At 52.9% G+C, this 12,280-nt stretch overlaps 1 protein-coding gene across 2 annotated transcripts in view; it reads right to left on the bottom strand.

Annotated features, from left to right (window-relative positions):
* The window catches only part of EPHB2 (EPH receptor B2), a 122,897-nt gene that overhangs the window by 41,625 nt on the left and 68,992 nt on the right, over window positions 1-12,280 (bottom strand). The window lies entirely within an intron of this gene.

The following is a 12,280-nucleotide window of genomic DNA, read 5'->3' as shown; positions in this document are numbered from 1 at the left end:
CTGCCCAAACTATCCTTGGGGTCTGCAACATCCAAAGCAAATCCTGACAACTGAAGGTGAACACCATAGAGAAGGAACAGCTGGTTGGAAGGCCCTGAGGAGGCACCTGCAGAAATGGGTCCCTGTGTAGACACTTCTGTCCCTGTTCCCCAGCAGTGCAGACGAGTACAGAACAGGGATTGTAGGAGTGCAGAGAGAATTTTTAGCCACCGCCACATAAGATGTCAGTGGCTGTACCAGGTCAGACTGTGGACACCACAATTCTCCCCCCAACAGCGACTGTCAGCGGGCTTTAGGCTGCATGTCAGGGAATGGTTCTTCCCCCAGAGGGTGCTGGCACTGCCCAGGCTCCCCAGGGAATGGGCACAGCCCTGAGGCTGCCACAGCTCCAGGAGCATTTGGACACTGCTCCAGGGACACACAGGATGGGATTGTTGGTGTGTGTGTGTGCAGGGTCAAGGGTTGGATTTGATACCTATGGGCCTCTTCCAAGTCAGGATATTCCATGATTCCATGACCACCCAAGGAGCAGGGCATGAACCAGGTGCATGTGTTGCCCACATCTCTTCCCCACTCCCTTCTGAGACACAACCCCTTGCACTCAATGCCCCACGTGGGTGTTTCTCCCACTCTGTTACCCACTCAGTTTGTCATTCCCCACAAATGTCCTGCATCTGTTTCACCCATAGAGCCCTGTGCTGTAACCACACGCTGCAGAAGAAACTGCTGCTCTCTGCTTCAAAGCAAATCTGCCATTCTTGATGCCATCCCACATTTCCATTGCCAATGGACACTCAATCACCATCTGCCTTGTCCATGACCTCTAGAGTTGTCCAAATCTGTCATGCTCCACACTGCATCACAATATTCACTTTTTTATTATTTTCTTTTTTCAGCAATGCCCACATGATTTTTTAACCACTGACTGTGAAAGCCTCAAGATCTGAGTTGTGAGGCCAGCTCCTAGCCCATCTCTGTGCAGGTGTGTGTGAATTGGTCTGCTGGAAGATGCCCCTGCCCATGGCATCTTTAAGGCACCTCCAAACCCAAACCATCCTGTGATTCCACCATTCCATGAACCTGGGGTGGTTTTCTCCCATTTGTATCACCTCAGGTCTTGTGAATTTCAACTGCCTTCTCATTCCCTGGTCACACTGTCTCACAGGGTCCTTTTGCAATTCTCCACAGAGTTTTGTCTTCACGACTTTGTAGATGTGGCACTTGGGGACATGGCAGTGCTGGGTTGATGATCCTAGGGGACATTCCCAACCTTAATGATTTTATGACTCAATATCACAAATAAATTGTTGGTTCTGCTGAGCAGTAACAGTGGGCTGGGCTCTCCCTCCAGGCTCTGAGCCCCTCACACGTGGAGAAGATGCTCCATAAGCAGCAGCCACTCAACCCCACGTGTGTCCAGCCCCACAGGGCGGGTGAGGGGACACAGGGGTGTGTGGTGCCTACAGCAGACAGTGGTGAAGACTGGACCATGCTGTGATCCAGCACTAACAGGTTTAGCACTCATGGATAAAAGCTTTCAACACCAGAAAGTCCTTCCAAGCCCAGGGATCACTGGTGCCCAAGGAAAAGCTCAGCTCACACCGTTCCTCTGTGGTTTCTCCTGTTGTGACTTTCTGCTGCTGTTAATTCTTACACAGCCTGAAGAGCCTGGGGGTAGGCAGGTGGTTCCTGTGCTGAAACAAGTTTAACAAACTTCTCCTTCAGTCGCCTGCCAAGGCTCCCAGGAATGAGGCAGATCAGAAAATAGCCTGGGAAAAACATTCACTGGGGTTGCTGTGAGCAAGAGCCATTGCTAAGAAGTAGTTATTTCTTATTTGGGAAAATAGGGAAAAAAAGAAGGTTGTTTTTTTTTTCTTCAGTTGTTATCTCCTTTCCTCCAGAATTAGCCTGAGTTTCTAATGAGAAAAGCTCTACAGAGAAATTCCATCAGCCTTCCTGCTTGCACTATCCCTCCTTCCTCTTATGGCCAAAGGAGCTGTTGAAAACCAGGATCCTCCTCATGTCCCTGGATCCTTCCATCGATCCCTCACCTGCTCGATTCCACTCCTGACCCACTTCCCTCGGGACCAGCCCATCTCAGAGGGTGTTAAGCTGTTGGGGAGAGGTGATGGCTGGGCAGTTCTGCATTCCCCAGAAGCAATGGGGACATGATAACAGGCTTCCTGCACTAATACCAATATTTGAGACACACAAAAGACATAAGGGATAAAATTGCTCTCATCTGACAGCCCAGGTGAAATGCACAGTCATTCCAGCAAGGATGGTTTCAGACAGGGGCCTCTTTCACCTTCCTGAGGTTTATTTTAAAAATAGATACTTTCCTATAATGCTTCTTCTGCATCAAGACAGAGAGACATCCAAAAAGTGCCCAGACTGTGGAGGGTATTGACTACTCCAAGGGATAAAAACATTCCCCACATTGGCCCTGGTTAATGGCTGGAGAGGGATAAAAACTGAGGCTCAGTGGTTGTTCCTCAGAAATACCAAGCTGGGACACTGAAACTCTTTGCGTGAGCCACACAAGCCAGGAGTTTTGGCAAGTCCCTTCCTCCCCAGCAGATTCTGCATGGGATAAAATAATCCTGGAAAAATCAGAACTTCTCCAAAGTAAAATGTTCTGAAATCATGTGTGAAGACAGAAAAGTCACTGAAATTTGATACAAAGTCCTTTTTTCTACTGATTTATTTTTCTCCAGTAATGACAACGTCCAGAAGTAAAATTGTCTACAAAATTGTTTACATTGTCTTCAAAACTGTTCTGCTCCCTCCAGGTCTTCCACTGGGTGAGAAAACAGATTTTCTTTAGGAATTCACCCAATTTCTTGTTTCCAGAACAAACAGCAAATCAAAAGTGAAATGTTCACACAGGGGCTAAAACCCCTCCTGCCTGAACAATGGGAATGTTCTCACTATGTGCTGGAAGCATCACAAAATCATGGAATATCCTGAGCTGGAGGGGATCCAGAAGGATCATCAGTCCCACTCTTGGCCCTGCACAGACACCCCAACAATCCCATCCTGGGCATCCCGGGCAGTGCCAGCACCCTCTGGGAGAAGAACCTTTTCCTCATGTCTAGCCTGACACAGACATGAGGACACCCAGTTTTCTACCCTGGGAGGTGACAGCAACTTTGGGACATTGCTGTTTTTTCTTAGGCTTGCAGCAAGGACATCCCTAGAAACTCCTGCTTGCAAAGATGAAAGTTAAACAGTGAAAGCACAGAAATTTCTACTTTATCCAAGCATCCCTCATCCCTGGAGGGAGATTTTGGTGCCAGTGGCTCTGGCCCCATCACAGCAGCAGTTTCCCCCACCCCCAGCCCTGATGGAATGCCAGCAGGGGCTCACAGGGACAGAGGGACCTTTAGCTGCCTGGCTGCTGCACAGACCATGGATGGCTGCCTCACTGGGGTGCGCTCCAAGGCAGCCTGCAGCACTCCTGTGGCTCTCTCCAGCAAGGCTGGGAATGCTCAGCAGCACAGGGGGTCCTTGTTTCCCACTCACTCACTCACTCACTCCTGGGGCATGGAAAGGTGCTCGTGCTTGGGAAGGCATGTGCTTTGGGAATCACGGAATAAACTGAGCTGGAGGAGACCCACAAGGATCATGGTGTCCAACTCCTGAAGGGAAGGGAATGCCATGGACCCACGGAGCATCCTGCCCTCCCTGCAGAGGACCACACCAGGATGTGGGAGGCAAGGCCACCTCTGCTGCTGGCACCAAGCTTCCAGCCCTCCTGTCCCAGGGCAGCTCAGCAGGGAAAGGCACCCCATGGCTCAGAGAAAGCCTTTGGCCAAATGTGCAGGAGGGGCCACACAGGGGCTCCCTGTTCCTTTGTGTCTCACTGCCTCTCTCTAACCAAATGTTTAATTAATCCAGTGCGAGCTGGGCAGGCTCCAACCAGGCTCTCCTGCATCCCAAACTGCCCTGGCCTTCAGAGTCCACCCCAGCCTCCTCCTGGAAACAGCTCTGAGCAAGCAGCTCCCTCCTACAATAAAAACTCCTAAAATGGCACCTTCAGCCCATGCTGAGGGCTCTGAGGAAGGAAGGATTCTTCTCGCCCCCTCTGCCTGGCCCTGTTTCTGCTGGCAGCAAGGATCCCTGAACTCCAGTGAGGCATTTTTAAAGGCTGATGGAAGCCAGGCAGCCCTGGCTGTCAGGATCTGCCAGGAGCCTTAAATCCCCAGCCTTATCTCCCAGTGGCTCCTTTCTCCCTGCGGGGCCAGGGCTGGGGGCTGGCTCTGCAGCTCCCCTGCTGCTGCAGGACCCAGGGCCAGCCCCCTTGGCCACATCCTGCCTCCTGCCCCCCTCTCTGGGTTTAGGGGTCCCTCTCCATGCTTTTGGGATTCCTCCTCCATGCTCGTGGGGTCCCAGCCCCACGGCCCTCCCTGCTCCCACTGGCACCCTCATCACCCCACAAACCCTACGTGGGTGCCTTGGCCCCACACCACAGTGCTGCTCCCACTCTGACCCCACATAAAATGAGTCCCACAGACATGTTCTTATGGAGAATAAGGAAAACAAATGTTGTGAGCCAAGCCAGGAGGAGCGTGGCCAGGACACTGGGGGAGGTGTTTTCCTTTCCCTTGCCAGGCACTGGGGATGCTGCCATGGTTAAGCTAGGGTTGCACAGTTCAGGGGTGATATGGAGAAGTCCAATAGAGAGTCACCAAGATGGTCATGCCTGGGGCACAGGGCCTTTGGATCCACTTCCAACTCCCCCCTGGTGTCCCCAGCTGGAGAGGGCTGCAGGGAAGAGGAGTCAGGCCTTGAGGAGGCAGGTGTGACACCCGAGCCCTCTGGCTCCTGGAGCTGGCTGCTAGCTGGGACAGAGCGAGGAGCTGGGACCTGTGGGTGCAGCTCTCTGCCCTCTCCCTTCCCGGGGCCACATGGGTCTCCTGTTTCCTTAGGGATAAATTTAATTAGCAGCCTGCGCTGTTACCTCATCCTCAGATAAGCAATTAATGCCATTGCCAGGTGCTGTCACTGCCAACAGCTCTGACAGCATTTGGAGAGCAGGGGAGGGAAATACAGGAGGGAAAACAGGGTTAAATGAGATTAACTGGAGGGGAACCTCCATGATGTGGATTACAGAATTGTCGATAAAGGGAATGGTCCCAATGCAAATGCTCCTGTTTAACCTCATCATTCTCCATGGGATGGGAATGGAAGCAAGACAGCACAGGCTGCAAAAGTGCCTCCTGGCCTAGAGACACGTCCCCACTGACTGGGCCAACACCCTGCACCTCCCCAGCAGCCCCAGGGATCACCTGTCCCATCACCTGCCCACAGGCACTGCTGCTCTGGCCTCACAGCTGGAGGTGCCAGCACTCCAAACCCACACTCCCTGCAATGGTGCTCCCCACCAGCCAGCTCAGCTGCTCCCAGCTCCATCCCAGGCTCCCTCAGACACAACTCCCTCAAAATGCCCTGCCAAGGACTTCCACTGTGCCCTGCCTGTCCACAGGTCACGGTGGCTTAGGAGCTCACATCTTGTTCTCAGCATCATCTCCTGTGTGCCTTGGTCCCCAGGTAGAGGGGCAGTGCTGGGACAGTGTGAGGCTGTGACAGGACCTTAGTGCTGGAGTGTCACAGAGCTTTGGAGAGGACAGGGCAGGGCAGAGTGATGCCCTGCTCTGGGAGCTCCCCAGAACTGGCCACACTGGAAGGTCTTGCAAGGGGCAAATACACCCCAACCACTGGCCAGGCCTTCCTCGCCCAAAGCTCCACAGACCCAAGGATCAAAGATCCAGCCTTTGGACACCACGGGACAAACCAACAGTGCTCATGACACACCAAATCTAGGCAGGTACAGTTCCCTGCTCTCCCGAGAGCATCCCCAGCCTCGGGCAGGACCAGCCTCATCCCAGCCCTACAGCTCTCTCCCAGTGCTGTGCTGCAGCAGCAGAGCTGAGCTCTCACCTGGGAGAGGCTTTGTACCAGGGGCTTCCCAGCAAATTCCCCCCTGCAGCTTCCCGGGGTTCACAAGGTCAGCTCCCTTCCAGCACTGCTCCCAAGTTCAGGCAGGTGGTGAGCCCAGCACACCTGTGGGCAGCACACCTGCGAGTCCCCCCGTCCTGCTGGGGGGAGGGCACATCCATCAGGGCTGATGGGATTCGCTGTCACAGAGAAACGCCTGGAATTTCTTACCTGCCCCTCAGCCTGCTTCAGCCTCCCCAGCCTGTCACAGCTCTTAAAGAGAAATGTAATGTAAATTTTTCTGTCCCTGCTTGAGCGTGTGGGACTGGGATGTTGCCAGCATCCTGAGAGTACAGATGGAGAAGACCATAATCCAGCATTTATCCTGTCAGGGCCATCCACATACAAGGGGAGAGGACTTCCTGGTCCCTGTTTGGGGTCAGTCTCCTCTCCCAGGAAACACGCAAAAGAACAAGAGGAAACAGCTTCAAATTGTACCAGAGGAGGTTTAGATTGAATATTAAGGAAAATTTTGTCATGGAAAGTATGGTCAGGTATTGGCACAGGCTGCCCAGTGCAGTGGTGGAGTCCCCACCCTTGGAAGTGCTCAAAAAACACATGAGTGTGGCAGCTCTCAGGGTTAGTGGTGGGTTAATGGCTGGATTCAATCCTAGAGAGCTTTTCCAGCCTTAATGATTTCCTGATTCTCTGGTTCTATCCCAGGGGCACACGGATCTGTGTGTCCATCATGCTGCTGTAGGGGTGGCTGCAGCCCAGAAGCTCAGCTCACTGCACACTTCCAGAAGCCTCTGTGGGAAGCTGAAACCAGGGAGTGAGTTCAGAGGCCAGGAGCATGGTGCTGGTGGCAGCACATGCCTTCAAACTCCTGGCTCGTGCAGACACCTGAAGAGCAGCCCAGGAAGCAGCTTGCTCCAAGGCCAAGCTCAGTAGCTCAGTGCTCTCCTGAAGCAGGACATTCCCCACCCCAGGAGTGCCAGGTGATGCTGGCCCAGGAGCAGTCCCAGTGCCAGGCAGGGGGGGAGCAGGACACTGCCAGGGCCTGCACAGCCTCCAAACCTTGTCTGGGTAGCTTGGCACACACAGAAGGAACCAGAGCTCCAGGGGCTGGACAGCAGCATGGCCTGGGAGCCCTGGGGTGATTTGCATGGAGCAGGGGAGCTCTGGGGCACTGCTTTCATCGCTGGGGTCCCAGCACAGGAAGGACATGCAGCTGCTGGGGTGAGTTCAGAGAAAGCCAAAGAGAAGCTCAGAGGGCTGGAGCCCCTCCAGAGCCAGGCAGGGAGAGCTGGGGGGGTTCACCTGGAAAACATCAAGGGAGACCTCAGAGCCCCTTCCTAAAGGGGCTAAAAGTGCCTAAAGGGGCTCCACGAGGGCTGGAGAGGGACTTGGGACAAGGAATGGAGGGACGGGACACAGGGAATGGCTTCCCAGTGCTAGAGAGCAGGGTTAGATGGGATACTGGGGAGGAATTGTTCCCTGGGAGGGTGGGGAGGCCCTGGCACAGGCTGCCCAGAGCAGCTGTGGCTGCCCCTGGATCCCTGGAAGTGTCCAAGGCCAGGCTGGATGGGGCTCTGAGCAGCCTGGGACAGTGGAAGGTGTCCCTGCCCATGGCAGAGGTGGAATGGGATGGGCTTTAAGGTCCCTTCCAACCCAAACCATTCTGGGAGTCTACAATTTTATATTCTTATTTTAAACATACTGCTCAGGCCAGCAGCACATCCCTTTTCTCTTGATGTAAACACTGAAGCACTGCAGACTCACACAGTGACTATTCCGAGCCAGCTTTCTCCAAGAGGTCCCCTGAAGAATTTAGGACCTTCATATTTTGTTACTTTGTTTGGTCTTGTTTAATTGTTTCCCAAAGCTTCTGCCTGGGAGAGCTGTGCCTCGGGAGGGAGGCAATGTCAACCATCACAGGAACACTTCCCAAGGACTGAATGCAGGGAAAGGAACAAACCAAGCAGGCAAGTGGTGACATCAAAGTTGCACTGATGGAAAACCCCTAATCCTATAAACCCTTCCTGCTTTAATTGGTGTTAAAACAAAGATAATCTTATCTCAGCCCTATAAAAGAAGGGATAGGATGTTCTTTCTAAAAGCCTCTCTAAAAGCCCTCGTAAACTTGACAAACATTCCATGGTTCCAGCCCAAGGAGAACAACTTTAATCCTAAAGGAAACAGGAAAGCAAAAAGGGAGCTTTTCCTGGACACGAGCCCTTCAAGTGTCCCCAGCCCTCTGGTCCTGGTGCCAGTCTGGAGTCACACTCCCAGCACTGTGGGGCTGCTGGGCCAGGCACAGAGCCCCAGGACCAGCCCCAGAGCGGGGGCACCAGGCAGTGCCTGCACTCTCCCACGTGTGAGCAGAGCAGGATCAGACCTGGGACAGATTTGTGCCTCCCCTCCAGGTACTCCCAGTGCATCTGGGGCTGCTCACTGTAGCTGTCTCATCTCCACTGCCTTGTCTCAGATGTTGGAGGAGCAGTTTCAGAGCCTGAGATGGGGTCACTGAAGGAATCCCCAGCAGCCCCAGTCCAGGCTGCAGCCAGTGGCACTATTCCCAAACTGCTCTGCCTTCACTCCCCAGCAGCAGCAGCCCTCACCCCACACTCCCCATCTGCAGCAGTGCCCTGCAGACCCCTCTATCTGCCCTTCCCAGGGCAAAACAGCTTTTCCAGGTGGAGCTGGGGATGCCAGGAACCCTTGGAATAAAAGTGGGCATGTTTAATCATCACATTTTAATGCTCCTTAGCACCCAGTTGGGACAAGTTCAAAGTGCCAGTTGGTTTGATGCCAGCAGCCACTTTCCAGATGACAACACTGCTCTGTGTCAGCCCTCAGTGCTGAGTGGAACTGGCAGAAGAGTGATTAAAAATGGGCATTATGGTGGGTTAGGTCACTGGAGGAGCTCACAGAACCTTTCCTTCCTGGCCTGCAGTGAGTAAAAAAGCTGTGGGGAGGCAGCACGGCCTGGGAAGGGCACACACTGTCCACATGTGCTTCCCAAAATGCCCTTTGAAAGGCAAAACCCAAAGAGAACCAACCTTCCTCCAAAAAAAGCTCCCAAGTGCACTGGCAATGAAGAGCTGTTCCAGTTTGGGCTCCCCAGGACAAGAAAGGACTCCAGGGAAGGCCACCAGGCTGCTGCAGCACACGGTGGGCAAGGAGAGGCTAAGGATGGACATGAACCTGGAAAAGAGAAGGCAAAGGAGAGACCTCCTGCTGCCTGCAGGGTGTAAGGAAGGTGGGCAGGACTCTAGCTGGCACGTGGAAAATTCCAGCTTGACACAAGAACGTTTTTCACCATGAGGGAGGTCAAGTACTGGAAGGAGGGACCAGCAGCACAGGGATCTGCATCCTCAGAGATGGTCACAGCCACTCCCTGGGAACTGAGCTGCTTTTCTGTCACTCCAGCTGCCTACAACCAGCTGAGCTTCCACTTCTCAAGGTCCAGGAATGGTTTGTAGGACACGGCTGGGAAAAAATTCACTTTTCCCTTTGCTAAAGCAATCCCAGTTGAAGAGAGGTCCCTTCCCAGAGTGGAGCCCCTCGGTGCTGTCAGGGACTGCAGGGCCAGCCTGCAGCTCCAGCTCTGCTCCACAGCTCCATCTGGCCCTGCCACCTCGGATCCCCTCACGTCCCAACAGCCACACTTGTGGTGCTCAGACGTTTTCAGGGCTTCCCCAGCAACCTGCAGCAGCTGAAATTGGAACACTGTGATTGTTCTTGCACAGCAAACTGCAATGATTACCCAAAATCACTGTGTCTGCAGGCACCTGATCTGCCAAAAAAGCTGAGGCTCCACTGAAACAGGCCCCTCATGGCTGGGATCATTAAGGCTGGAAAAGCCTTCTGAGATCCTCGAGTCCAAGTGTCAACCCAGCACTACCAGGGCTGCCACCAAGTGCCACATCCACAGATTCACTGAACAACTCCAGGGATTGGTGATTCCACCACTACCCCGGGCAGCCTGTGCCAATGTCTGATCACCCTTCTGTCAAGAAATTTTCCCTAATATCCAACATCAACCTCCCCTGGGACAGCTTGGTGCCATTTCCCCTTGTTCTGTCCCTGTTCCCTGGGAGCAGAGCCCGACCCCCACCTGGCTGTCCCCTCCTGTCAGGAGCTGTGCAGGGTGAGAAGGTTCCCCCTGAGCCTCCTTTTCTCTAGGCTGAGCCCTGCCAGCTCCCTCAGCCTCCCCTCATGAGACTTGTGCTCCAACCCCTTGACCAAGGAAGTCCATGGAGGGAAGACAAATTGCTGTAATCAGCACACGAATTTTTGACAGAAAGCAGGAAATCTGATGTGGGGCTGCGCAATGAAGTCTGAGAAAACAACTGTCACCTGCAACTCTTCCCAAAGAGCAGCTTGAACCATCCTGCACATGAGAACCACCAGCGTGGCCATGTCAAGATCACCCTGTGCCAGGGACGTGCATGTAAGGAAAGCTAAAGCAGGGAGTTTAGACATTATTTCCTAGGAAATCTTTTATAAAGCCTCCCTGTGCTGCATGAGTGTAATGACTGCCACAATTCATAGCTGAACAAACACCCAGGAGCAATTCCCACTGTCTACATTCCCTGTGCACTCCATGTGTCATTGGGCTGTAGTGCTCGTGCAGCACTGAGGGCTGTGAGGGATCAACATCAGAGGGAGGAGGCTGAGCCCTCAGTCCCCAGGCCCCCATTCCACTGATAACTTTCTCTAAAAGGATGCTCTGATGAGGGAAAAACATCAGCAAATAATTATCTCTCTAAATCCATCAGGAGCAGTGCTTAATGGAGGGATCTGAGAGCCAAGCATGCCAGAAAACAGATGGGAAGAGGCAATTTTCAACAGCTCATAATTCCCTTTATTTGGGTGGGTTTTGCCTGCATCCATCAAAATGCACCTTCCACATCTGAAAGCTTTCTTCCACCAGATCTCATACTTCCCAACTCCCAGACTTTCCCACTCCCACTGAAAGGCAGTGCAAGGAACTTGAGCTGGAAAAGATGTGAGGTCGCTCAAAGAGGAGGTTGGGAGATGCTGGCTGGTGTCAGCCATGTGAAGGTTGAGCCCAGCCCCTGCCTCTGTGCATTTAGGGTCTTCCCAGATTTCCAGAGATCTCCCACTGCACTCGAGGGCTGGCTGCCAGCCCCAGCACGAGCATGGAACAGGTTCCCAGAGATGCCAACAAGGCCATCAAGGACAGAGAGTACAAATGAACACTGTGAATAATAACCAAAATAGCCTCAAATAAAGTTGCTGCTGCCCCCAGGAAAAAGGCAATTCATATTTTTACAATAAAAATTAATTCTGAACCAAAAATGACAGTGAAGGAGTAAAAATGCATCTTAAAAAGTCATGAACTGGTAGCAGTGGCTTTAAATTAGTCAGCAGAAAATACAGCAGCTGGTAAAAGCAGTGGAAAGAACAGGGCTCTTAAGATTAACAGCAACAAGATGGAAATCAAGAACACAAGAAAAATGAAGCCACAGTCAAGAGATGGGCCTGTCCCCAAAATATGGGAAAATTATCCACTGTGTCACAGAAGGAAAGGGATATTTAATCACATGGTGTGCATAGAGAGGGATTCTTTCATAACCAACACATCCCTAAAATTTTCCATTCCTCCTGAAGTAGGAGGAATATCAGCTATGGGCTCCCAGAGCAGGATTAGATAACTGGGACCCAAGAGCTTTAAGGCTCAGCCAAGGAAACTCCGTGATGCAGCTGCTGGTGTTGAGGCCACGCTGGGGAAGCAGACACATGGATCACACCATGCCAAAGCACCTCCAAGGGCAGGAGGTGCTCAGCTCCCCTGGCCAAGGTGATGGCACCAATGCCAGGGGTGAAAAGTAGAACAAGGGACTTGAAGTCAAGTGCCCTGATACATTTTCTTGGTGTTGTTTGGCTCTGCAGAGCAGACTCAGACACTCAGAGCATCCTCCCAGTCACGTTCTACACAACGTGGTGCTGGCATTGTGTGCCACAGAGAAAGCAGCATGGGAAACAGGGAGGGGCTGCAGAGACCAGGCTGAGTGTGAGAGCCCAGCATGGAGCTGCAGCAGTGGATCTCAGAGAGGAGAGGACCCTCTACTCTGACCTGGTGAGCCCCCACTAAATGCTGCCTCTGGCCCTGGAGTCCTCAGCACAGGAAGGATGTGGAGCTTCTGGAGTTAAGTCCAAAGGCTGGAGCCCCTCTGCTCTGGAGCCAGGCTGGGAGAGCTGGGGGTGTTCACCTGGAGAAGAAAAGGTTCCAGGGAGAGCTCAGAGACCTGGAAAAGAAAAGGCTCCAGGGAGACCTCAGAGCCCCTTTCAGGGCCTAAAAGGGCTCCAG

This window comes from Passer montanus, unplaced genomic scaffold (assembly GCF_014805655.1).
Source record: "Passer montanus isolate IOZ18808 unplaced genomic scaffold, ASM1480565v1 scaffold155, whole genome shotgun sequence".
Classification (NCBI taxonomy): domain Eukaryota; kingdom Metazoa; phylum Chordata; class Aves; order Passeriformes; family Passeridae; genus Passer; species Passer montanus.
The sequence above is the reverse complement of the archived record's forward strand: the minus strand, read 5'-3'. Positions and strand labels throughout refer to the sequence as shown.